Source organism: Gadus chalcogrammus, chromosome 5 (genome assembly GCF_026213295.1).
Source record: "Gadus chalcogrammus isolate NIFS_2021 chromosome 5, NIFS_Gcha_1.0, whole genome shotgun sequence".
NCBI classification, from domain to species: Eukaryota; Metazoa; Chordata; class Actinopteri; order Gadiformes; family Gadidae; genus Gadus; species Gadus chalcogrammus.
The window spans coordinates 6,455,715-6,480,212 of NC_079416.1; the positions used below are offsets into that span (position 1 = coordinate 6,455,715).

General features: G+C 43.8%; 1 long non-coding RNA gene and 2 other non-coding genes across 3 annotated transcripts; all 3 read right to left on the minus strand.

Moving 5' to 3' along the window:
• Nucleotides 1-12,002: 12,002 nt before the first annotated feature.
• Nucleotides 12,003-12,162, minus strand: LOC130383317 (U1 spliceosomal RNA). Its single transcript, XR_008895756.1, has one exon. It is a non-coding gene; the product is annotated as a U1 spliceosomal RNA (small nuclear RNA).
• A 957-nt stretch (nucleotides 12,163-13,119) lies between these two features.
• Nucleotides 13,120-13,310, minus strand: LOC130383327 (U2 spliceosomal RNA). Its single transcript, XR_008895766.1, has one exon. It is a non-coding gene; the product is annotated as a U2 spliceosomal RNA (small nuclear RNA).
• Nucleotides 13,311-15,155: 1,845 nt separating this feature from the next.
• LOC130382402 (uncharacterized) lies at nucleotides 15,156-19,588 on the minus strand. Its single transcript, XR_008895568.1, has 6 exons — nucleotides 19,343-19,588; nucleotides 18,762-18,845; nucleotides 18,254-18,310; nucleotides 17,663-17,707; nucleotides 17,189-17,362; nucleotides 15,156-16,751 (listed from the first exon to the last, which is right to left on the minus strand). It is a non-coding gene; the product is annotated as an uncharacterized LOC130382402 (long non-coding RNA).
• Nucleotides 19,589-24,498: the final 4,910 nt, after the last annotated feature.

Sequence of the window (24,498 nt, forward strand, 5' to 3'; positions counted from 1 at the left end):
AATATAGTAAACAATTGATGAGTCAGAGGCAGACATTATTTAAACAGTGAGGCAAGTTCACGTAAAAAAAGGAAGGTAGACTTAAACTTAACATATCTAAAATCTAAAACCTAAAAGAAGCTGGGCTACAATCGCTGGGGGATGAATAGGTGCATGTGGACAAACTGTGCATGTGAACTGCACAGCCAAAGCACCATTCAGGTGGGAACATATTTCAGTCCACTTCATTGAACCTGGCCTTTGGCTAGAGCTGATGCCTACAATGTCTGCCCTGAGCTATGCTACGCATTATCACATACACCACACTCAAAGGGCTAAATGACACATCCAACCAGGGTTTGATTGCTCACTTTGAATCTTCCCTGAGTAGAAATAGAAGCTAAATAAATAGTGTTATTTATTCTTTGTGTCATTTAACTGTGCTGGCTGTATCATGCACTGTTCAGCATTGCTGTTCATCTATCTCATTGCACATCAACCCATTAACATGCAGGGGATTTATGATGCTGTACATGTCCATGCAGAAGCACAGCCTCATAAAGCTGCTCCCAGATCACTGTGCACACTGTAGTATTAAACTGATCCGAAACCACAATCAGGGGGCATCAAGCTTTCCAAAAGTGGGGGTGTTCTGGAATAGGCGAAGAAATAATCATTCCAAATAGCGATGATCAATTATATGAACTTTTACATACATCTAGGCCTACAAAATGGAAGAAATGCGAGCAGATACACTGTGTGTGTGTGTGTGTGTGTGTGTGTGTGTGTGTGTGTGTGTGTGTGTGTGTGTGCAACCCGGTATCACGCCAAGGCGTAAAATAGATACGTCTGTCCACATCGCAAGGCGTGTTCAGGTTGACGCTTTGCCTGACCAAAGCGTCACCCTGACACGCGTCCTTCTCCATTCGAAATGAATGGGGGAATAGCACCAACAGGGGGCGATACGTTCTCCTAGCATTTGGTGAAATTGTTACGTAGCCATATTAATCGTTATTATCTGAATGGGAAATGCAATATTTTAGGACAGATACACCATTAAACGTGTTTCTAATGACATTTCTAGCGAGAAATGTACATTTTCCTTGCATAATCTTCAATCAGTGAATGTGTATGATCTTTATAATCTTTATGATCTGAATGGGATATACAATATTTTAGGATCGTTTCACCGTTAAACGTGTTTCTAATAACATTTCTAGCGAAATATACTTTTTACTTGCATAATCTTCAGTCAGTGATTGTGTCTGATCTTTAGTTTTATAGTTATTAGGAAGATTTAATCGGCTCGCTCGCATGTTTCAACGACGTCAGGATGCTAGGGACGCTGCTTTCGCTAAACTAGCAGCTCACGTGTTTCCTGCGTTTGTGTTATTAAACCGTTACTTTATGTAACTTTTAATGATATTGTAATAACCACAGGCGAGGTATTGAGCGAAGTAAGCTTGATAGCAGGTTTATTGGGTTCCACAATCGGATAGGCAGGCACAGCTCCACCGGAAAACTACAACAACCAAAACTCCCGTCCGGAAGGAAACCCCCGGAACCCCCTCTCAGAAGGCCCGCCCCTTCCTCCCAAACCCTGTGACGCTACAATATCATCTTGTTAGAAACATAGATATATATAGAACACTGTTCTATATATATCTATGGTTAGAAACACGTTTATCTGAGAGCCAACCCAGTCGCCAAAAGCATACGTTGACAGTGTACGTTTTCGTGAACACTGGATTACGTCGCATTTCAACATAAAATAGCGTGCTAAGCACACGTACACACACACACACACACGCACGTACGCACCCCAACACACACACACACACACACACACACACACACACACACACACACACACACACACACACACACACCACACACACACACACACACACACACACACACACACCACAATGCATTTCGCTGCTAAAACAACAACAACTTGGGCTGCTTCTAGGACATTTTGGGTGGATGTTGAACGGTATGTGGGCAGGACGTTTTTTGCAGGCAGGACCTGGCAACCCTGCGCTGTTGCCCGAGGTGCAGAAATGCTCCGGAACAGATCTGGATCCACCATGGCCAAAATAATTGTCATGAATAGCATGAATAGATTCATGCATTATCATTCAACTTGAACATGTGTTTTTACAGTATAGAGTGGTGGAGGGATGACGTATGTTGGCCAACCCGGAAGTGAGCGTCGACCTGGGTTTCCATGGTTTCCCTTGACAAAAAGCCAACGGGTTTTTCCATTGGCTCTAAAAACCACGCGGCAAAGGAGCTGCCGTAAATTGTGTTGTTTTTGTCGTAAACTGGGGACCGACGGTTAAAAAATAGACAGATATTCCGAGGTATCCTTAAAAGGCAGCTTGGATGTTTTTATTTTCTGCAGTTTAGACTTCTTCTATAACCTATTTTTGAAAGCAAACACCAAGCTCAATGATTTAACGAGGCAGGGTTATTTGAAACAATTTATTAAATATATATTTGTGAGAGGTCATTCCTTCTCCTGAGTTTGCTTCCTATTTATGTCTGGTGTACAACACTGTCCACAAGCATCACCCCCCCCTCCCCATATGGATTTGGAGAATTGTTGCCACGTCCCAGTGGTGGAGGTATCATATATATGAAAGAGGGCATTCAATTATACTACAATGATCAATTAGGAGGCCGAAGCCCTAAAGGAAGTAATAATAATAATAATAATAATTCATTGAATTTATTTAGCGCTTTTCTAGACACTCAAAGACGCCTACAGTGAAGGGGGGGGACCTCACTAACTACCACCAGTGTGTAGCACCCACTTGGGTGATGCACGGCAAGTGATGATGTAGGTGACTGAGGGTCAACATTTGAGAACCCCTTTTATCAAAGGGGGTCTCAAAGGACTCATACGCTTCAACCTGAGTGACCCATCACACCCCGGCCATGGCTTCTTCCAACTCCTCCCTTCGGGTAGGAGATACAGGTCCCTTGGGAGCCGGACAAACAGGCTGAGGAATACCTTCTACCCCTGGGCAATTCGTCTACTTAACGCCTGACCCCCCCCCCCCCCCAATGGACATGTGAAATCCTCTACCATATTTATTTATTTTACTTATATGTTATGTCTGCATATTTATATTTATTGTGCCTATTGCTGTTTGTGTTTGTATTTTTGCTTTTTGCACTGCTTTTTTATTTTGCACTATGGGTAGTGAGCACCACCCCAATTTCATTGTACAGTTTGCACAATGACAATAAAGTCTGAATCTGTGGCTCCAGCCCTACAGGAAATGACTCGGCAAGTGCTCCATCTCGTTGCACCTGCACCCAGCGGCTCGCTTGCAAGATTTTGGCCTGAAGTTCTTCCCAGACCTACACCTAGCCATCGAACACGCATATCTGAGAATCAGGCTTCTCTTTAATAATGACAAAAAGTTACGAGAGAAATACACATTAACTTTTTGTTATCTCATAAGCGGCGTGGTGCCGGCTCCTTTTGACCTTTTGACCCCAGACTTCAAAAACGTGGCCACAGGCCAGCTGTGTCTACACACCTTAAGCCACAAATGTACACCTCCATCCCACAAAAAATGGGGACTAGAAACTAACCTCTGTCTTATGTACATTTACTGTACTGTTGGAGGTCACGCCCCTTTTTCCGGCCTTTTCGAGATAGCTAGGGAGGCTAAAATGTTTACACACATTTCCCGGGGCCCCGAGAACGACATATCCGAGATTTGGAGTTCTAGCCCTTAGAGAAAAAAAGTTTTCCCAAATGGACTGTCATTTGGACAAAGCCCCTCAGAAGTGTTACCTGCAAGACCTAATGGTTCAGAATGTGGTGGAAAAAACAGTTTTTGAGATAGGAACGTCCTACCGCCCTGAAATTTGAATACCTTATTCTAAGGCCTAACTGGGACCCCCGCACCGAAACTTGGCCCGGTCGGACCCCGAGGGCAGGAAGGGGTGGCCCTTCCTGCCCGAAACTTGGCCCGGACCCGAGTGCAGGAAGAGGGGGCCTGGACTTTCATAGGTGCCATGCCGTAATTCCGACGCCTCATTGTTCCGACGTCTCAATGTTCCGAAATATTTCCCATTAGATCGACATGCCACTATTCCGACGGTTCAATGTTCCGAAAACGAAACCCATTGGTCCGAAGGTCTGTTAGTCGACTTTTCAAAAAGGAGGCGCATTAGGCAGAAAAAAGAGTTTTATACCTCGCTCGCTCCCTCTCTATCTCACTCTCACTCTCTCTCTGTCTCCAAAATACAACCTAGGCCTACATATCACGTTCACAATGAATTTTGGAGAGCAAAAAGACAACGCTTCACTTCATTTCGACACGGTGTTGTAGCCCCATGGACAGAGAGCGGAGGTCTAATTCTCAACACGGGCACGAACACACACACACACACACACACACACACACACACACACACACACACACACACACACAACACACACACACACACACACACACACACCCACACACAAACACACCACACACACAGAGTGAGAGTGAGAGAGGGAGAGAGAGAGGGAGAGAGAAAGAGAGAGAGAGAGGGAGAGAGAGAGAGAGAGAGGGAGCGAGGGTATACAACTCTTTTTCCTATTCAGCATATTGAACTGTCGGCCTAATGCTCCTCCTTTTTGAAAAGTCGGACAAACGGACCTTCGGACCAATGGGTTTCGTTTTCGGAACATTAAACCGTCGGAATAGTGGCATGTCGATCTAATGGGAAATATTTCGGAACATTGAGACGTCGGAACAATGAGGCGTCGGAATTACGGGCAGGCCCCCTTTCATAATCCTCGCTCGGTGACTGTAAAGGATGTTTGGTCGGATGTTATGAAGAAGAATCATAATGTGAATGGGAATATTCTATAAATGTCTTGATATCATCTTTCGTCTCAGCACTTCTGCTGCAGCCGCTTAAAGTCTCACTCCGAGAACCTTAAAATATGAATCAATCCATTAGAAGTATGAAAATATTTTCCCGTGGCGTAACGGGGCAAACAAGGTGTCCTTTGACATCTACGTTTCGAGACGATTACAACAGTGCCACACATGATGATATTTGAATATGTTTCGGGGTAATTATTAGCTGTCGATTTTGGAGGCCTTTATCAATAATGACCAGCTATAGATTTGCTTCCCGATGGAGATTTTTGACAAATTACATGTTATTTAACATCTACACGTTAAGCTGAGTCCAATGAGATCAAGCTCGCCTTCTTGCTACACCGAGATCATGTCCTAGACCTAGGGTACCATGTAAAACATGTTACCATTTGCTAGAGTGTTCCATTGGGTGTCATGGAAGCTCAACGTGTAGAGGCTAAATAAAGTATTGTCACAATTTCAATCGGGAAGCAAATCAATAGCTGCTCATTATTGATTAAGGCCTCCAATTTCGGACAGCTAATTACTACCCCGAAACATATTCAATATGATCATGTGTGGCACTGTTGCAATCGCTCGAAACGTAGATGTCAAAGGACACCTTGTTTGCCCCGTTTGCTTTGATGATTGACTAATGAATTGATTCAGCTATTCCCCCAGAAGTCTGGGGGTCAAAAGGTCAAAAGGAGCCGGCACCACACCGCTTATGAGACAAAAGTGAAGTGGTATTTCTCTCATAACTTTTTTTTCATTATTAAAGAGAGGCCTGATTCTCAGATATGCAGGTTAGATGGCTACGGTGTAGGTCGGAAGAACTTCAGGCCAAAATCTTGCAAGCGAGCCGCTGGGTGCAGGGTTCAGTGCAACGAGATGGAGCACTTGCCGAGTCATTTCCTGTAGGGCTGGAGCCAAGGTAGAAGCGTATGCGTCCTTTGAGACCCCTTTGATATAAGAGACCTCAAAGTACAGCTAACTTGAATGTTGTCGACCCAGTCACCTAACAGTGACATGAGACCTGGTGGCGGGTGTGGAGTGTCAGAGGGGTGAGGGTGGGTGTGTGGTTTGGGTGTGTGTGGTGTGTGTGTGTGGTGTGTGTGTGTGTGGTGTGTGGTGTGTGTGTGTGGTGTGTTGTGTGTGTGTGTGTGTGCAACCCGTATCACGCCAAGGCGTAAAAATAGAGTCTGTCCAATCGCAAGGGTGTTCAGGGTCACCTATTGCATCCTTTAGGACTTCGGCCTCCTAATTGATCATTGTAGTATTGAATGCCCCTTTCATATATATGATACCTCCACCACTGGGATGTGGCAACAATTCTCCAAATCCATATGGGGAGGGGGGGGGGTGATGCTTGTGGACAGTGTTGTACTCTAGACATAAATAGGAAGCAAACTCAGGAGAAGGAATGACCTCTCACAAATATATATTTAATAAATTGTTTCAAATAACCCTGCCTCGTTAAATCATTGAGCTTGGTGTTTTGCTTTCAAAATAGTTATAGAAGAAGTCTAAACTGCAGAAAATAAAACATCCAAGCTGCCTTTTAGGAGACCTCGGAATATCTGTCTATTTTTTAACCGTCGGACCCCAGTTTACGACAAAAACAAAACAATTTACGGCTGCTCCTTTGCCGCGTGGTTTTTAGAGCCAATGGAAAAACCCGTTGGCTTTTTGTCAAGGGAAACCATGGAAACCCAGGTCGACGCTCACTTCCGGGTTGGCCAACATACGTCATCCCTCCACCACTCTAAACTGTAAAAACACATGTTCAAGTTGAATGATAATGCATGAATCTATTCATGCTATTCATGACAATTATTTTGGCCATGGTGGATCCAGATCTGTTCCGGAGCATTTCTGCAGTGTGTGTGTGTGTGTGCTTAGCACGCTATTTTATGTTGAAATGCGACGTAATCCAGTGTTCACGAAAACGTACACTGTCAACGTATGCTTTTGGCGACTGGGTTGGCTCTCAGATAAACGTGTTTCTAACCATAGATATAGAACAGTGTTCTATATATATCTATGTTTCTAACAAGATGACATTGTAGCGTCACAGGGTTTGGGAGGAAGGGGCGGGCCTTCTGAGAGGGGGTTCCGGGGGTTTCCTTCCGGACGGGAGTTTTGGTTGTTGTAGTTTTCCGGTGGAGCTGTGCCTGCCTATCCGATTGTGGAACCCAATAAACCTGCTATCAAGCTTACTTCGCTCAATACCTCGCCTGTGGTTATTACAATATCATTCAAAGTTACATAAAGTAACGGTTTAATAACACAAACGCAGGAAACACGTGAGCTGCTAGTTTAGCGAAAGCAGCGTCCCTAGCATCCTGACGTCGTTGAAACATGCGAGCGAGCCGATTAAATCTTCCTAATAACTATAAAACTAAAGATCAGACACAATCACTGACTGAAGATTATGCAAGTAAAAAGTATATTTCTCGCTAGAAATGTTATTAGAAACACGTTTAACGGTGAATCGATCCTAAAATATTGTATTTCCCATTCAGATCATAAAGATTAATAAAGATCATACACATTCACTGATTGAAGATTATGCAAGGAAAATGTACATTTCTCGCTAGAAATGTCATTAGAAACACGTTTAATGGTGTATCTGTCCTAAAATATTGCATTTCCCTTTCAGATAATAACGATTAATATGGCTACGTAACAATTTCACCAAATGCTAGGAGAACGTATCGCCCCCTGTTGGTGCTATTCCCCCATTCATTTCGAATGGAGAAGGACGCGTGTTCAGGGTGACGCTTTGGTCAGACAAAGCGTCAACCTGAACACGCCTTGCGATGTGGACAGACGTATCTATTTTACGCCTTGGCGTGATACCGGGTTGGTGTGTGTGTTTTTGTGTGGTGTGTGTTGGTGTGTGTGTGTGTGTGTGTGTATGGACTCATTGTGTGTTTGGTTGATACAACACCACACACACACACACACACACACACACACACACACACACACACACACACACACACACACACACACACACACCCACACTGTGTGATAAGCTGAAAGGAGCTTCAGCAGCCTCTGAAGGCTGAAAACATGGATGCGAAGTACAATGACACAAACATGTCTCAACAGTGTAACCGTGTGTTATGTTCAAAAGCACAAGCTGGATCTGTTGGACAGGAAAATGATTGCAGAACAATTTAGTTTGTCATAATGAGCAGAGACAAAACACATTTGTAAAGCCACTTGAGGCTGTTGCATGAATGTTCAATAACTGTAGCTCTAATGACATTTGGCTAGAGCGTTTGTTACTTGTATGTAGTGATGTTATTATGTAGTGACACACAGAGTGCAGGCTGTCAAACCAGTGGTCAAGTTCAACTTCAAATGTTCTCCATTTCATGCTGAGACCTATCTATGATCTATGTATAATGTTGGGCTTATGTGTTTATGGTGTGGTATTACTGATTATACAGTAGCCTAACTGAAAATAAAACGTGTCTGATCGAATGGAACGCACTTGCATGCTTCTAATGTTCTAAGGAAAACAAGATGAACCCTTGACACACACTGTTGAGGACATTTCACGTTCAAGTGTGCTGAGAAAGCGAATCGCACAATTCTCCGGATTTTCGTGTATCACAGCATTCATTCACATTCATTAAACCAGTAGGCCTAAGTTTATTGCTGTGACACATACTTTGTGTATATTTTGAGTGATACACCTTGTAGATTGAAGTGCGTTTTCTCAAGGTTTGAAAATGACGAATCGCACGAGGAATCTCTACTCTCCGTAAAGGCTACCTGTAGCCCTAGTCAAACCTGTGCATCCCAACGCGGTAGCACTCGAAACAGATAGCCTATAGCTTGCAACTTGCAAGCACGTCAGTGTCTGCAGAGGGAGAGAAGTCAACTTACTTGTTTCTCTTGAAAAAGCCGTCTATAGTCCCCTGTCTTTTTCTTTTCGTTTTCGGCATCATTGGCTATATTGCACGAAAAAATAAAACAGTTTTAAACTAAAGTAGGCTTAGTTCCCGTCGGAAGAATGAATGGGATCTTATGCTAGGAGGTAACTAGCTCTTGAATAGAGAGCCATGAACCTTGCATCTATTAATGACTAATAATTAATCGCTTAATCGCTTTAATCGCTTAATATGCCTGAAAATGTTGCCTTCATTACAGGCAGTGAATGATGCTGATCTAAAACAGTGATTCAATTCTACCTTTTCATTGAAGGCGTCAAGTCAGTATGCAGCACGAACAGTTAGGCACAGCAATCTGTGAGAAACTGCTTGAATGACCGCGGTCACCGCGCTGAGCTCTCAGGCAGTCGGGTCTCGGGAGCACCGCTGCCAGCGCTTTCTGCAGGCTGCGCGAGCTGTTTAGTCTACGTAACGTCAATTGTAGCGCTGGGATTTACAGAGTGATCATTTGATACAGAGGGATGCAATCATAGCAACCATTTTAAATTGCATACAACAGGCGAACGTTTACTATTTTTTATTAGAAAAGCTGATTTTTGTGAGGATTTGACGAACAAAAGTGGAGGGGATGGAATGGCCTTCCAATAGAAGTGAGGGGGATGCATCGTACTCATCCCCCGCGTCTGATACGCGCCTGACCACAATTATAGCCTATTAAATAATGACGCTAAGCTGCCAAGCTTTGTATTCTGTAACTTACCTGATATGAAGTGATCGCTGCACAAGCGGAATCCAACAGCCGGGGGGTCCCATTTTTCAGTCTTTTTTTGCTTGCTCCTGGCTCTTTTAATGGCGCTGATCCACTTAGCTCGCCTCTCCGCATCTTTAGGAATGCGGTAGAACGACGTACATTTATTTTTGCCTCGTTTATTTGTGCAACCTGGTGCACAACAGTTATCGACCATGTCTGCTCCACCACAAGAGCGCCAGTCTGCGAATACTGCCAAAATGGTGGTGCCCACGTTTTCCCCGCCCCAACAACGTCAACACCCGGAACTCTATTGCAGCCAATGAGCTCGAGTTGACCCTGCTTAGCCTCCGAGATCAGACGAGATCGCGCGTGCTCAGGGTGGTATGGCCGTAAGCAATTATTGTCTTGTCCATACTAACTTTTATACAGGAGGAACCAAGGGCGTAACCACGCATTCTTTGGGGGGTCGTGTCCCCCCCAAATGTTGAGAAAATACTAACCTGTCACCCCCAATATACAGCAGGATAAATGTAAATATATGTTCTCTTTTTATGAACCCTGTCAATGGATCGGTCTCTTGTTATGCAGTGATGTTGCTAGGTACGCGTCCTGCGTCCCTGACGCATTAAAATCTGAAAGGACGCACTAAACTCACTATCCATGCGTCCTGGGGACGCATCTCATTTTCCCATGAAAAACGATACAATGTGAACATTAAACAACTCGTGTTTAATCACAGTAACTGGCCAAAGAAACCTTCTTGTGAGCAGATCGGACAAGCGCTGTGTTTCAACCTCTGCGCATCTACTCGGCGCCGGACGTGATCCCTGTACAAAGGTATCGCGACATGCTAATTTAGCCGCTACCAAAACAACTAGCCTCGTCACCGCTGATTTCATTTCAACAATTAAAAATACGAACTTCATAGTAATAAACCAACGTTTCCACTGCTCGATGCTTGTGCTCATTCGTGTCGAATGAGCAAATCAAACAGGATTTTTTTGCAATCCTTCTGATTGACTATATTGTACAGTTATGACAAAATGTGTGAGGACTAGGCTTGTGACACACACACACACACACACACACACACACACACACACACACACACACACGTACACACACACACCCACACACAAATGTGGCACAGCTACAATTGTAGTCGCTTCGCGCTGGGTAATAGCTCATTGGCGCCACCTAGTGATCATTATGTGCAAATGCACAGCTCTCATTAAATACTTAGGGGTCATTTAGACCCTCTTGCGGCGCTAGGAGTAAGTAAAAATGGCCCGGCGTTTCTAGTGTTAAACATGACGGTTGAGTACTCCAGCTCTAACCATATCATACCACCATCAAGGAGTTTAACCTTATAATTTCATTAAGAAATAGAATAATAAATAAAAAGAAAACACATTTTTTAAACTGGGGAGTCGGGACCATTGAATTCTCAGGGACCCACCCAACTCGCCACCTGTGGGTCCCGGGGCATCACTACATTGAAAACCTATCAACATCACTGGTTATGTCTTATTTATTTTCAATTTATTTCCGTTTGTTGAGTGTGTGAATCCCCCCTCCTAATTGTACACTTTTAGTTTGAAACCACCTCGCGACTTTCTGCGTTGTCATGGTTACCCCACACTCTTTCTTCAGTGAGAGCCAAGAAAGTAAAGTTGAGTAATGGAGGATTTGAGGTTACCTAAAAAGCAGAAGAAACTGGACCAACAGCCAAGCATACGCAGTTTTTTTCAGACAGTAAGTAACTTGACAGGCATGCTGAAAGCAGTGGCCAGACAGGGACATGCTCTGGACATGCAGGTGATATGCAGGTGATAAATAACATAATGACATGTGGTCATGGGTATGTGGTATTTTTTCCATTGGAAGCTATCCTTTTTGCTACAGTACTACTGGAAGAGCATAATTGTAATTGGTAGGTGTGTTTAAGGTCAGTAAGCAGCTAACCAAAACAAAGTGTGTGTGTATGTGTGTGTGTGTGGGGGGGGGGGGCGGGGCAGACATTACATTATTACACTATTCCTTTAGATGTGAATTCAAATGGTCAATGTAGTCCTCGAAACTAGGTTCTAAATGTCCACATTTTCATATATAAATATAGAATTGTAGGCAATGCACTTAACAAATAATAATAAAAATTGGACCCCCCCAATGTCTAAACCATGGTTACGCCCTTGGGAGGAACCCATAATGAGTGGGAGCGCTGCTGTGGCCAGAGACGGGACTTGTACAGAAACAATAATTTGATCCATAATGAATGAAAGAAATGAATGAATGAATGACTACGTTATTCCAGACTCAGAGTTCCACATCTGAATGTAATGCATTACACTGCTTGGGCGTGATCGTTTGCGTGATCTTTTGAATAAACGTAGCGTTGCAAAACGTTGGATGGACGGCCTTAGTCAGCGCGATGAAGCCATTCATAGCTATTATTTCTTTAGAACAACATTTGACTCAGGGGATGGGAGCGCGAACGCAGTCCCCAACTACAGAAAATTATGCAATCGACAGATTCCACAATTGGGAATTCGCACGGGTCAGCAACAGCCTCAGTGCCATGGCTGAGCTCGCTATGGGGAACCACCTCTTGATAGTGGTATCTCCATTGCACAGTAAGTATGAGTTGTTACAGTTCAGGTGGGGCTGAATCGATGCCACGCTTGTTCAGTGCGAGAACGGTTGCAAAGCATTTCGGAGATGCCAGACTTAATAAACCACTGTAGACCAACCGGTCACCGATGCCAGGCGAATCTGAAAATCAGCGTGATGGAAAAGCAAACGAAAGGAAACCTGGAGATCCGAGTTATCACCCGCCACCAGAAGAATCCTTTTTTCTTTCTTAAACAACGAATTCGTTGGAAAAATGGTAAAAGTGCGTTTATGGAATTGTAAATGACCACTTTATGTCTACAGGCGGAAGGGTGTTAATCTCAGGTAGTATGTGATGGGTTTGCGGTCGAGGCTCGGGGCGTGTGTCGGTACCTCGGCTACTCCCCAGCCGAAAGCTCCGTATCACATAGCGAAAGACAGTGGACGCGTGACACGTCGCAGGATTCATCCGGGCTGTTGCGCGCGATATGGGTTCACCAAATTGGCACATTTTTCCAAAAGAAGCCCTAACCAGTTCCAAGATCCTTTTATGGCTATGACTTTTAATTAATCAACAATCATCTCAGTCATCATGCAGTTCTATTATTTACAATTATTGTAGGCTACTGAGACATCTATTTTGCCCGGGAGACACATTACAAATTAGGTCAAATGATTTGTCTCTACCATGAGCTCGGGAGGTATTTTGAACGGCAAACTAACACGTATCACGGCACTGAAACTTTAATTCTTAAACGTTGTGATGTTGTAGGCTACGAAGCAAACATCACATCATCACAGGAAACTCTTTCTTTCATCATAATTTAATTCACCACTAGGTGTCCCTAGCGTACTAATTTGAAGCTTCGAGGTCGAACCACTTTGATGGTTCATCTGGCTGCGAGGCTTTGACGTTTCATGAGGCATCATCTCGGCACCACTACTCTCTGGACTCAGGAGGAGTTTAGTTTTGTTTTTCACAGTGAGAGAGGGGTGCACCGGTCCTGGAGGTACTGCAATACCAGGTCGATGCGTGGAGTGGACGGAGCAAGCCCCTTTTCCATCTCCCAGTTCCAAAAATCAATTTAATATATGGTCCCCGGGTAGGGGACGTATCAGATATTAAACTGATAAGAACAGATACTACACTTGATCTTAGCCAAAAGGCCGAGAAGCGATGCCTCCACAGGCTCAGACCAAGAGGCCAGCTTCCCAGACACGTCGCTCCACTTGGCGGTTTAACAGACAACGACAAAACAAAAAAAGACCAAGCACCCTGTGTGCGTGTTTGTGTGTATGTGAAAGCTGAAGAAATAAACCGAGGTCGCTACATCTCTTTGCTGCTGCCTGCTGGCAGTCTCACTAGGCCGTCTGCATGTTTCACAAATAGAGTTTGGAGCAGTGGAGGCTTCTATAAGACTACAGGTGAAGCAGTGCTTCACCAAAAAAATGTTAAAAAAATAAACCAAAAATCTTACAACAATCCCATTTTCAGTGCTTTGAAACAGAAATACTCACGAAGACGAGCTGTTTTCCTGAAATCAATTATGTGAGTCACAACAGCGCCACTATTCCCATTGACTTCAATGTAAATCGAGTGAACCCCAGGCGGCTCGTGTTTATTTTCCGTTTCAATTGATCCTTATGGCAGATAAGTCCCACCCGTGAACCAGTGACCGATAGGGTAGAATTTTGCACTTCAGTCACTTGACACAACACTCTGGCCAGTCACCCGCCTTCATTGGACAGCTATCGTGAACTGACTACGAGTGAAAGCAGAGGGCAGACCCAAAACCTACTGTGAAAACCACACAGCTCGTTGGTGCTACGGTAAGGAGCATTTTAAATTGCTCCATGTATGACAAGGGTAAACTGGCTAACAGGGAGTTGGCTGAAAAAAACGCCTTTACTGTTGGCCCCGTGTCATGTTTAAAGCATGCAATTGTGGTGTAGAACAAAATAAAAAGAAAACAAAGTGCTTGCATGATATCGAGTTCCTGAACCCACGTGACCACCGGTGTTCGGAACGCCATTTTGTCAGTAAAATCAAGCGCCGCCCTTAAAGAGCTTCCTTAAAATGACCCGGCGCCGAAGCTTTCAAGCCATCGGAGTACTCATCTCACTTTAATTCGCATGACATCGAGCTCTATAGGCAAAAATTAAATAGGTTAATATTACCGACCCATACAATGGCCCCCGGGGTGCTTTTCAAAAGCATCTCCGCTGAAGAAGACGTCCCAGATCTGCAGTATCCGGATAGATATAACTACCTTCAGAGCAGCCACAAAGACAGACGTCAGAAAGCCTGCAGTGTCTCTAATAAGACAAATATGCTACCCAAAAGTCCCATAGTTTCACCAGTGAGGCTACCAGGTATTCATGAGCATAGAAGGATTAGGGTAAAACAGGGCATGCAGTGTGTAACTGCTCCTGTGTGTAAAATGGTCATTTCCAGATGGTGTACAATCAAATGAATGTGAAGTAGGTACAATAACAGGGAGGGTAAATCCAGGAAGTACTATTCTTAAAAGCAGGAGTGTTAAACCAAGTAGGTAGTATCCTTTTGAAAGAGCAGGGCGGTACCAATGTGGGGTGGCATTACTATTGTCCAAAACTAATGTTATTGTTGTTTTCTTCAGTTGGGGATGTCAACACGAGGACTTGGCAAGGAAATACTATGAAATGCGTCATCGCCTCTCACACACGAATGTCATGGTAGGAACAGCTGGATTCAGGATTTCACCCCTGCATTGGGGCCTCACCTGATGGATACGTTCCTGTAGCTGCTGTGGTTCAGGTGTCATAGAAATTAAGTGCCCATTTTCTGCAAAGGACCTTTCTGTTAATTAGGCAGTAAAGTGTTTTTCTGCACAGAAACCAGCACCAGCAGCAGCAGCATTTGCTGATCATAGTCAACAACAGTGGTGCTACTGCCCTGAGCCAGAAGCAGGGAACATGGTGGTCTGTGCGTCAGGTTTTTGTTCAGTTAAAAAGTTTCACCAGACCTGCCTTCGCATGAAAGGGTCCCAAAACAGTGGGTATGTCCCATCTGCCGAAAAGTGATCAATGCCCAAAGAAGAAAACCTTAGTGAGGAGACTGTGAAATGAGTTGTTTGTAGTAGCTGATACTGTACTGTTATTTATGAATAAACAGTTGTTAAACCAATATTGTTCTCTTCCCCATAATTTGTATTAGATATCTGTAGCAATCAGGGATATGAAACATGGGTGGGTCATTCATATAAAACACACCAGAACAAATATCTGTTTGGGTGGAACTCAAGTTAGAATGGGTGGATGTGCAGCTTGATCTGCAAAGAGAAACGATGTGATCGCATCAGAATAGCGAGTGATTAAAAATAATGTCACGACAAGCAAGCAAGAAGTGTGAGTCACAAAGGTTTATTTGCTGGTTGAGCACATCTGTAGCCAGTCACATCAGTTCAATTTACTGTACATCCCCATCACTGGAAGGACACCACAGATTCAGACACATTTGTAAGTGCACAACACACGCTCACCATCTTGTCAAGGTAGGTCACATCATTTTCCCTGTCTATGTCCGTGAAACATATGGGGACAGTGCTTTGCAAGACTGTGTACTTTTGACGGAGAACTCCTATCACTCTTTCAATATGTATCCTAAGAGAGGCTAGACGTCTGGTGTTCTCCAAGTCAGCAGGATCTAACTGCTTCTATCCACGAGTAAATGCTGGAATTTTTAATTCAGCTTGGCATCTCTCAATGGACTCTTTAACCAGACAACCTCTGTCCGCTAAAACTACGTCCCCTGGGAGCAAATGAGATAAAAAGTGACTTTGTTCTGTGATAAACGTATCACTTGTGCGACCTCCCCATCCAGCGGAAATGAAACAAATGGAACCTCGAGGGCAAATTGCAATTAAATATTTCATTGTGTGGTGTGATTTGTATGATGAGTAACACTGAGCACTGGCTAGCAATCTACTGGGTTTCTCTAGAAATATTTCAAAACAATCTATAATGCAAACTGTCTTTTCAAAGCTACGGTTTCGAAATGCATATGGAAGAGATTTTCTTAAGTATTCTCTGTCAGGCCACAACACCAGACTTGGCACCAGTCTACAATGCATCACACTAATGCAGTGTTTGAAGAGCTTTGAAACAGTGGTTGAGTCAATGTCAAAATAAAAAGCCAAAAACTCAAAGGACAAGTTCATTCTAAGCTTAATTAAAGTTAACATGTACTGCTGAAAACATGTTAAACTAGATTTAAGTTGGAGAAAAGGAGCCACAATATGAAAAAATTGTCATGAGAATGGAGAATGCTGATAAACCAGTGAGAGTATGAACCCTTTTATCATCGTTATGCAAGCTCATCTCATTCAGTGTAGTCCTATTCATTTTTTCCTTCAACAACATATTTTCAGTCCTCAGAGCTTGGCATTCTTGCTCAAGAGATTGGACGCATTTACCACAGGTTCAGTGGTGCATGGTGGGGTTGCTGGATCCTCCTCATGGAGAACAGGCTGGACATCGTTTCCAGGTTCTTCATGGGTAGATTCCTTCAAAGGCTCTGTGGTGGGACTTTGCTCTGCAGTAGGATCCTTGTTGCAGTCTTGGGGACAATCTGTTGATGCTCTGGTGAAAACAAAAGTAGTATAAACTGTCACTACTGATGACAGTTTGTCATTCTTTTGTCAGTCACTCTCTGTTTTCTGCAGTATACTAGCTTTCGTTAGTAAGAAAGTAAGTAAATTGTATTTGTATAGCACATTTACATCCAAAAGTGCTTTATAGTCGGTATATGATAAATAAACAATGTAATAAAATAAATGAATAGAAAGACAATGACAGGGATATTGACAATGACAGTGACAATCACATGCATAGTCAGTGGCTGCCAAATGCAAGTCGGTATAGGTGTGTGATGATTTCAGCCCAGTCACAGATGTTATGTTTTTTAGCTCATTGGGTGTTATTAAACCTACAATGAATTGTACAAAAAAAAATTGGTTTATAATTTTCCCAAGTCCATGGAAGTGGGGTTGACCAGGTTAAGGAACTTAAATATTCACCTGGGAGGGATGGCTTTCGCAGATAGCTTTGTCTGCTCCATCTTCTGTAGCTTTGCTCCCTGTCGTCTGTTGAAAACCTCCAGTCTCATTTTCTTTTCCTCTTCTCTGGAGATGGAACGTAGTTGAAAAGAGATGGAACAAAGTCCGGACTCAAGGGATTATCACTCTTTCTCCCTACAAAATAAATAGAAACATTTCAGCGTCAAACTTGGGTTTGTTTACTACTACGTTAGCACTTGCTAGCTTAGCAGCATAAAAAACAGGACATTGTCAGCCCCACGAATTGCATGCTATAAATCAACTAGCTATGTGTGTGTGTGTGTGTGTGTGTGTGTGTGTGTGTGTGTGTGTGTGTGTGTGTGTGTGTGTGTGTGTGTGTGTGTGTGTGTGTGTGTGTGTGTGTGTGTGTGTGTGTGTGTGTGTGTGTGTGTGTGTGTGTGTGTGTGTGTGTGTGTGTGGTGAGGGGGTACTTACAGGGGGGCCGGGAAGTCCAGGTTGGCCTTTCATTCCCATCATTCCCTGGAGATAGAGGAAAGAAATCAAAGGTCAAACAACAGCAATGTCCAACACCAGTGGTGTCCAATGTTGTGGGCTGTGAGTAAGATATGCCGCTGAGGACAGAATGCTATACAACAGAAAGGGTTTTGTGTTATAAAACCACACTTACAGTAGTCCAGAAATGTGTGGAAGTATTTCTTTGACGATGAGTCCATTGACTGGACTGAAAGCTAAGGTGAGAATGCATGCCATAAAGTGGCATAAATCCCAGAACTCCATGGGAATAATCCATGGATTGGGAATGACAGTGAACACTGTAGCGGAAACCTATTTGACAGGTGTGCTCTGACATGGAAAGGTCTTCAGACTTCGATGGGTTCTTAGTGGTAGTTCTGTGTGGTGATGTGTATGTGTGAATACATAGTGTTATTGTTGGAGAGTTACCACAAAACTGCAGGTGTGTGTGTCTCAGAGTTTGTGCATGTGTGTGTGTGTGCGCGCGCGCGCGTGCGCGTGCGCGTGCGCGTGCGTGCGTGCGTGCGTGCGTGCGTGCGTGCGTGTGTTCACCATGGGGCCGGGACCAATATCAGCGCCTTTGTTGTGATCATACTGAGCAGCAAAGTTCTGTTGGAGTGAAAAATAAAAACCAGAATAAGAGACAAAATATACATATAAAAATTCATACAATACAATATACTTATTTTCTAAATCATAGGTTATTGTCTGTTCCATTGCTATAATTGTGCCAGAAATTTGGGTCAGGTGAGTTTAAGGGCTTGATCGTTTATCAACAGATGAACAGCAAATCAGCATCTTCCTGTAGCTTCTATACCTTACGGTTACAATAGGATATACCAGCCGGTTAACCTTATTTACTGAGAGGCCTTCATCAACATTCAGTTCCCCCACCTAGGAACACTTTAGAACCAACATCCATCTTCAGTTCCCCCACCCAGCAGCACTTTAGAAACCAACATCCACCTTCAGTCCCCCACACAGTCACATTTTAGAACCAACATCCACCTTCAGTCCCCCACCCAGCAGTTGACCAAGTCGGCCCCTATAGGATACTTACTCTGCCGAGGCCAGGGGGTCCTGGGGGCCCAGCAGGGCCGGGGTTGCCAGGTCTGCCGTCCCTCCCGTCAGGGCCCTGGGGTCCCTGTGGAGGAAGGCCTTGGGTTAGTCTCCGTTGATTACCACTGATTGACACACAGCCACCGTGTCTGCTGGGACGCTGCCAGAGTCCCAGCTCTGTTCGGCTGTGGAGCTCGGTTTGGTCTCAACTTGAATAAAAGCGTCATGTCCTTTTACTAAATTGTTTTATTATTGTTAATAAAGTTTAGAAAAGATAAATATGAATTTGTTCTGGATATGTGAGCCAAAGTCAGAAAAAAATAATATACAACAAATATTTGTAGTTCAGGTTATTTTCAGCCGTCGTGCAGCAGAGATTGGTCCATTATTATTTGTTATATTATCACGGCGGAGGGCTTTAGGCTGTGCCTGATGTAAACAAAGGGGTGTGGCCTATTCAAGTTGAAAGGTCAATCGGCGTCATCATATATCAACCCGATAAACTTCCATGAAAGTTTCTATCCAGCAAACATGGCATTGTCATGCATCTTGTCATAATTAATGAGTTTGATAGTGGCTTACCCTTTCACCTCTTGGTCCTTTCGGGCCCTGAGGAATATAAGTAAACAATTGATGAGTCAGAGGCAGACATTATTTAAACAGTGAGGCAAGTTCACGTAAAAAAAGGAAGGTAGACTTAAACTTAACATATCTAAAATCTAAAACCTAAAAGAAGCTGGGCTACAATCGCTGGGGGATGAATAGGTGCATGTGGACAAACTGTGCATGTGAACTGCACAGCCAAAGCACCATTCAGGTGGGAACATATTTCAGGTCCACTTCATTGAACCTGGCCTTTGGCTAGAGCTGATGCCTACAATGTCTGCCCTGAGCTATGCTACGCATTATCACATACACCACACTCAAAGGGCTAAATGACACATCCAACCAGGGTTTGATTGCTCACTTTGAATCTTCCCTGAGTAGAAATAGAAGTAAATAAATAGTGTTATTTATTTCTTTGTGTCATTTAACTGTGCTGGCTGTATCATGCACTGTTCAGCATTGCTGTTCATCTATCTCATTGCACATCAACCCATTAACATGCAGGGGATTTATGATGCTGTACATGTCCATGCAGAAGCACAGCCTCATAAAGCTGCTCCCAGATCACATGTGCACACTGTAGTATTAAAACTGATCCGAAACCACAATCAGGGCGTATCAAGCTTGCCAAAAGTGGGGGTGTTCTGGAATAGGCAAGAAATAATCATTCCAAATAGCGATGATCAATTATATGAACTTTTACATACATCTATGCCTACAAAATGGAAGAAATGCGAGCAGATACACTGTGGTTGTTTGTGTGTGTGTGTGTGTGTGTGTGTGTGTGTGTGTTGTAGGACTCATTGTGTGTTTGTTTGAATACGCAACACACCACACACACACCACACCACACACACACACCCACACAAACAAACTGTGTATAAAGCTGAAAGGAGCTTCAGCATCCTTTGAAGGCTGAAAACATGGATTCGAATACAATGACACAACATGTTCTCAACAGTGTACCGGTGGTTATGTTCAAAAGCACAAGCTGATCTGTTGGACCGGAAAATGATTGCAGGAACAATTAGTTGGTCATAATGAGCAGAGACAAAACACATTTGTAAAGCCACTTGAGGCTGTTGCATGAATGTTCAATAACTGTAGCTCTAATGACATTTGGCTAGAGCGTTTGTTACTTGTATGTAGTGATGTTATTATGTAGTGACACACAGAGTGCAGGCTGTCAAACCAGTGGTCAAGTTCAACTTCAAATGTTCTCCATTTCATGCTGAGACCTATCTATGATCTATGTATAATGTTGGGCTTATGTGTTTATGGTGTGGTCTTACTGATTATACAGTAGCCTAACTGAAAATTAAAACGTGTCTGATCGAATGGAACGCACTGCATGCTTCTAATGTTCTAAGAAAACAAGATGAACCCTTGACACACACTGTTGAGGACATTTCACGTTCAAGTGTGCTGAGAAAGCGAATCGCACAATTCTCCGGATTTTCGTGTATCACAGCATTCATTCACATTCATTAAACCAGTAGGCCTAAGTTGATTGCTGTGCCACATACGTTTGTGTATATTTTTCACGTGATACACCTTGTAGATGAAGTGCGTTTTCTCAAGTGTTGAAAATGGACGAACTCGCTCGACGAAGCGTGTCTACTTACTCTCAGTAAGGGCTACCTGTATGCCCTTAGTCAAACCTGTGAATCCCACCCAAACCCGCGCCCTTCCAAGTCTGGTAACTCAGCCCAACAGATAGGGCTATAGCTTGCAACTTGCCAGCACTCGTCAGTGTCTGCCAGAGGAGAGAAGTCAACTTACTTGTTTTCTCCTTGAAAAGCCGTCCTATAGTCCCCTGTCTTTTTCTTTTCGTTTTCCCTCCTCCCGGCCATCATTGGCTATATTGCACGAACAAATAAAAACCAGGTTTAAAAGCTAAAGTAGGCTAGTTCCCGTCGGAATGAATGAATGGGATATTCAGCTACGGACAGTGTAACTAGCCTCTTGAATAGAGAGCCATGAACCTCTGGCATTATACTAATTACAATATAATCGCTAATCGCCTTTAATCGCTTAAAGGTTGGGTACGCGATTTGCGAAACGCCAGCAGATTTTGAAATACACAACTCAAATTGTCCTACCCCCTCTCCTTCAAACGCTGACTCTGACTCCACCCATTCCAATACCTGGACGCGCAATCATGCACGAGCGCGAACAGAGATGCGCGAGAGCGAGCCAGGCTAGCGTAGGTTTTCGTTTAACAACATGGCACTACATTCAGCTGTAAATTACACCCAGTACCGCGGAAGTAGGGGTTCTGGGGTTGCTGCAACACCCCCTGTCCGAGGCCCTGTCTTATCACAGAAAAAGATCATTTCTAAAACTCCAGCCAAAGTGGAGATTTCTGGAAAACGCCGGTTATGTGTTGTCGTATCAACGGGGAGAAAACGGGATTTAGGTTCTGAAGCGTCACATTATGCACCAGGAAATGCTTAACGTCCATGTGAGCGTCCCGCTGTACCGTATTGGTCCGAATATAAACACAAACCCAATCGTAATACGACCTATATTTGGAAAAAAGATTTGAAGACCAGATCTTGATTTCATGAATAAATAAATTGTATTAATTGTAAATAATATACGAAAATAAAAGGCATAGAATAAAACACTGCCATTGCCACTAAACAGTAGTGCAAATAGGACGTACTGATGTGTACACCAAAGAATTCCTGACACTCCTCTGCCCCGCTGTGTCGCTTGGCTGTGGTCGCTCCGAACTGTTTCGGCCCGTGGCAAAGCTGGAGTCATCCTCGCTGCTGTCCAAGGCATGTTGAGACGCAGCATTTATTTAATGCTCATATGTCCTAGTGCTGAAAAAAGGTTATATGAAAAAGTGAGGGTAGCGGTGGTGCGCTAAACTTGTTCTGTGAGCAGCTGGATGTGAACCATGGTGTGAAGGAAGTGAACACAACGATCGATTTTCAACTGTGCGCGCATGCACTGGTGTAATTGAGCTGCGCTGCTATATATCTTTTTTTATCGATGTGACGAGTTGCGAGTCTAGTGCAGGCCGGGTTTTTTTTTCCAGCACCCCCTGCTGAGAATACGTTCTCGCGGCTATGGTTGCACCAGATGTTATAAACATTAAACGGTCACATAAATCATTACTCTTTTTAGAAATGTATGTTTGTTTCATATAATTGTATTGGAAGTCCTGGTTTTCACTAGGGTTGCCGCGGTGTGGACATTTTCACACCGAGTAATACACTCGTCTCAACACCGGTATTACCGAGTATAAACGGTATAAACTTTGAAACTAGGTAAACCGCCACACAAGCATCGGTTTTTAGACCCTTCTCGTCCTTCAGTTGCCGCCAACGTTCAAAAGCAGCGCCTAGGATTATTCTTGATTTCAGTTTTTCTCTTTCAGCGTTTTTATTATCAATTACTCTCTGAAAAAGAGTTTTCCTTCTCTTTGCTGGTGGTGGTGGTGTGGTGGGGGATGGTGGCGTCTTGTCTGCCATGGAAATTGTCTTCTACTACTAGGTCCAAATGTGGATTAACTAGTTCCAGTATAGCGCAGGATACAAACAGGAGCTTGCTCTGGGTCACGAGTACTGCACGAAGGGGTCGCGCGCGGGGGAGGGGGAGTGCAGTACGACCGTTTGATTGACGTACTTACTGTCCAATGCAACGAGGTGGCAATCCAAATGATTGGCTGGAGTTTTTCGAGCCCTGCCCGTTCCACAGATGATTGACAAGTTTAATTTTCATGTCAGTACTTCTGACCCAGTGGCTGTAAGCGGTTATGATAAGGATTTCAAGTAATTTTGCAAAAATGGCCAAAAAGCGAATTCCGTACCCAACCTTTAATATGCCTGAAAATGTTGCCTTCATTACAGGCAGTGAATGATGCTGATCTAAAACAGTGATTCAATTCTACCTTTTCATTGAAGGCGTCAAGTCAGTATGCAGCACGAACAGTTAGGCACAGCAATCTGTGAGAAACTGCTTGAATGACCGCGGTCACCGCGCTGAGCTCTCAGGCAGTCGGGTCTCGGGAGCACCGCTGCCAGCGCTTTCTGCAGGCTGCGCGAGCTGTTTAGTCTACGTAACGTCAATTGTAGCGCTGGGACTTACAGAGTGATAATTTGATACAGAGGGATGCAATCATAGCAACCATTTTAAATTGCATACAACAGGCGAACGTTTACTATTTTTTATTAGAAAAGCTGATTTTTGTGAGGATTTGACGAACAAAAGTGGAGGGGATGGAATGGCCTTCCAATAGAAGTGAGGGGGATGCATCGTACTCATCCCCCGCGTCTGATACGCGCCTGACCACAATTATAGCCTATTAAATAATGAAGCTAAGCTGCCAAGCTTTGTATTCTGTAACTTACCTGATATGAAGTGATCGCTGCACAAGCGGAATCCAACAGCCGGGGGGTCCCATTTTTCAGTTTTTTTGCTTGCTCCTGGCTCTTTTAATGGCGCTGATCCACTTAGCTCGCCTCTCCGCATCTTTAGGAATGCGGTAGAACGACGTACATTTATTTTTGCCTCGTTTATTTGTGCAACCTGGTGCACAACAGTTATCGACCATGTCTGCTCCACCACAAGAGCGCCAGTCTGCCGAATACTGCCAAAATGGTGGTGCCCACGTTTTCCCCGCCCCAACAACGTCAACACCCGGAACTCTATTGCAGCCATTGCAGCCAATGAGCTCGAGTTGAAAAAGAAAATAGCTTACAGCACGTGGTTTCACTCAGGTAAATTGTATCCCTTCACCGTTTGCTAGTTGATAATTAGACCTTTTTTTTAAGGTTTGTATTAAGCTGTTTCGATTTGTAGAAAGAGAAAAGATTTCCACCGTGTCATAACACGGTCGTTGTGTATAAAGGGAAGACGTAGAGGTTACGTTTTAGCTGCTGGGTAGACTTCAGTCAACCTATCGCCGTTTTGTCTGCGAGCAACCATATTACTCGTGGGTGGTCTCCTTTTAATCGTGGTAATCTAAGCTTTCCAACGGTGTATGGCATGACTATATGTACCCAGGGTTCGTTGAAATAATAAGCTGATTAATGTGTGTTTTGTAACGATAGCTAGGCGCGGCTAACGACACTGTTTACAATGAGTAAGGGATACGTCGCATACCTGCAAACTTGTTG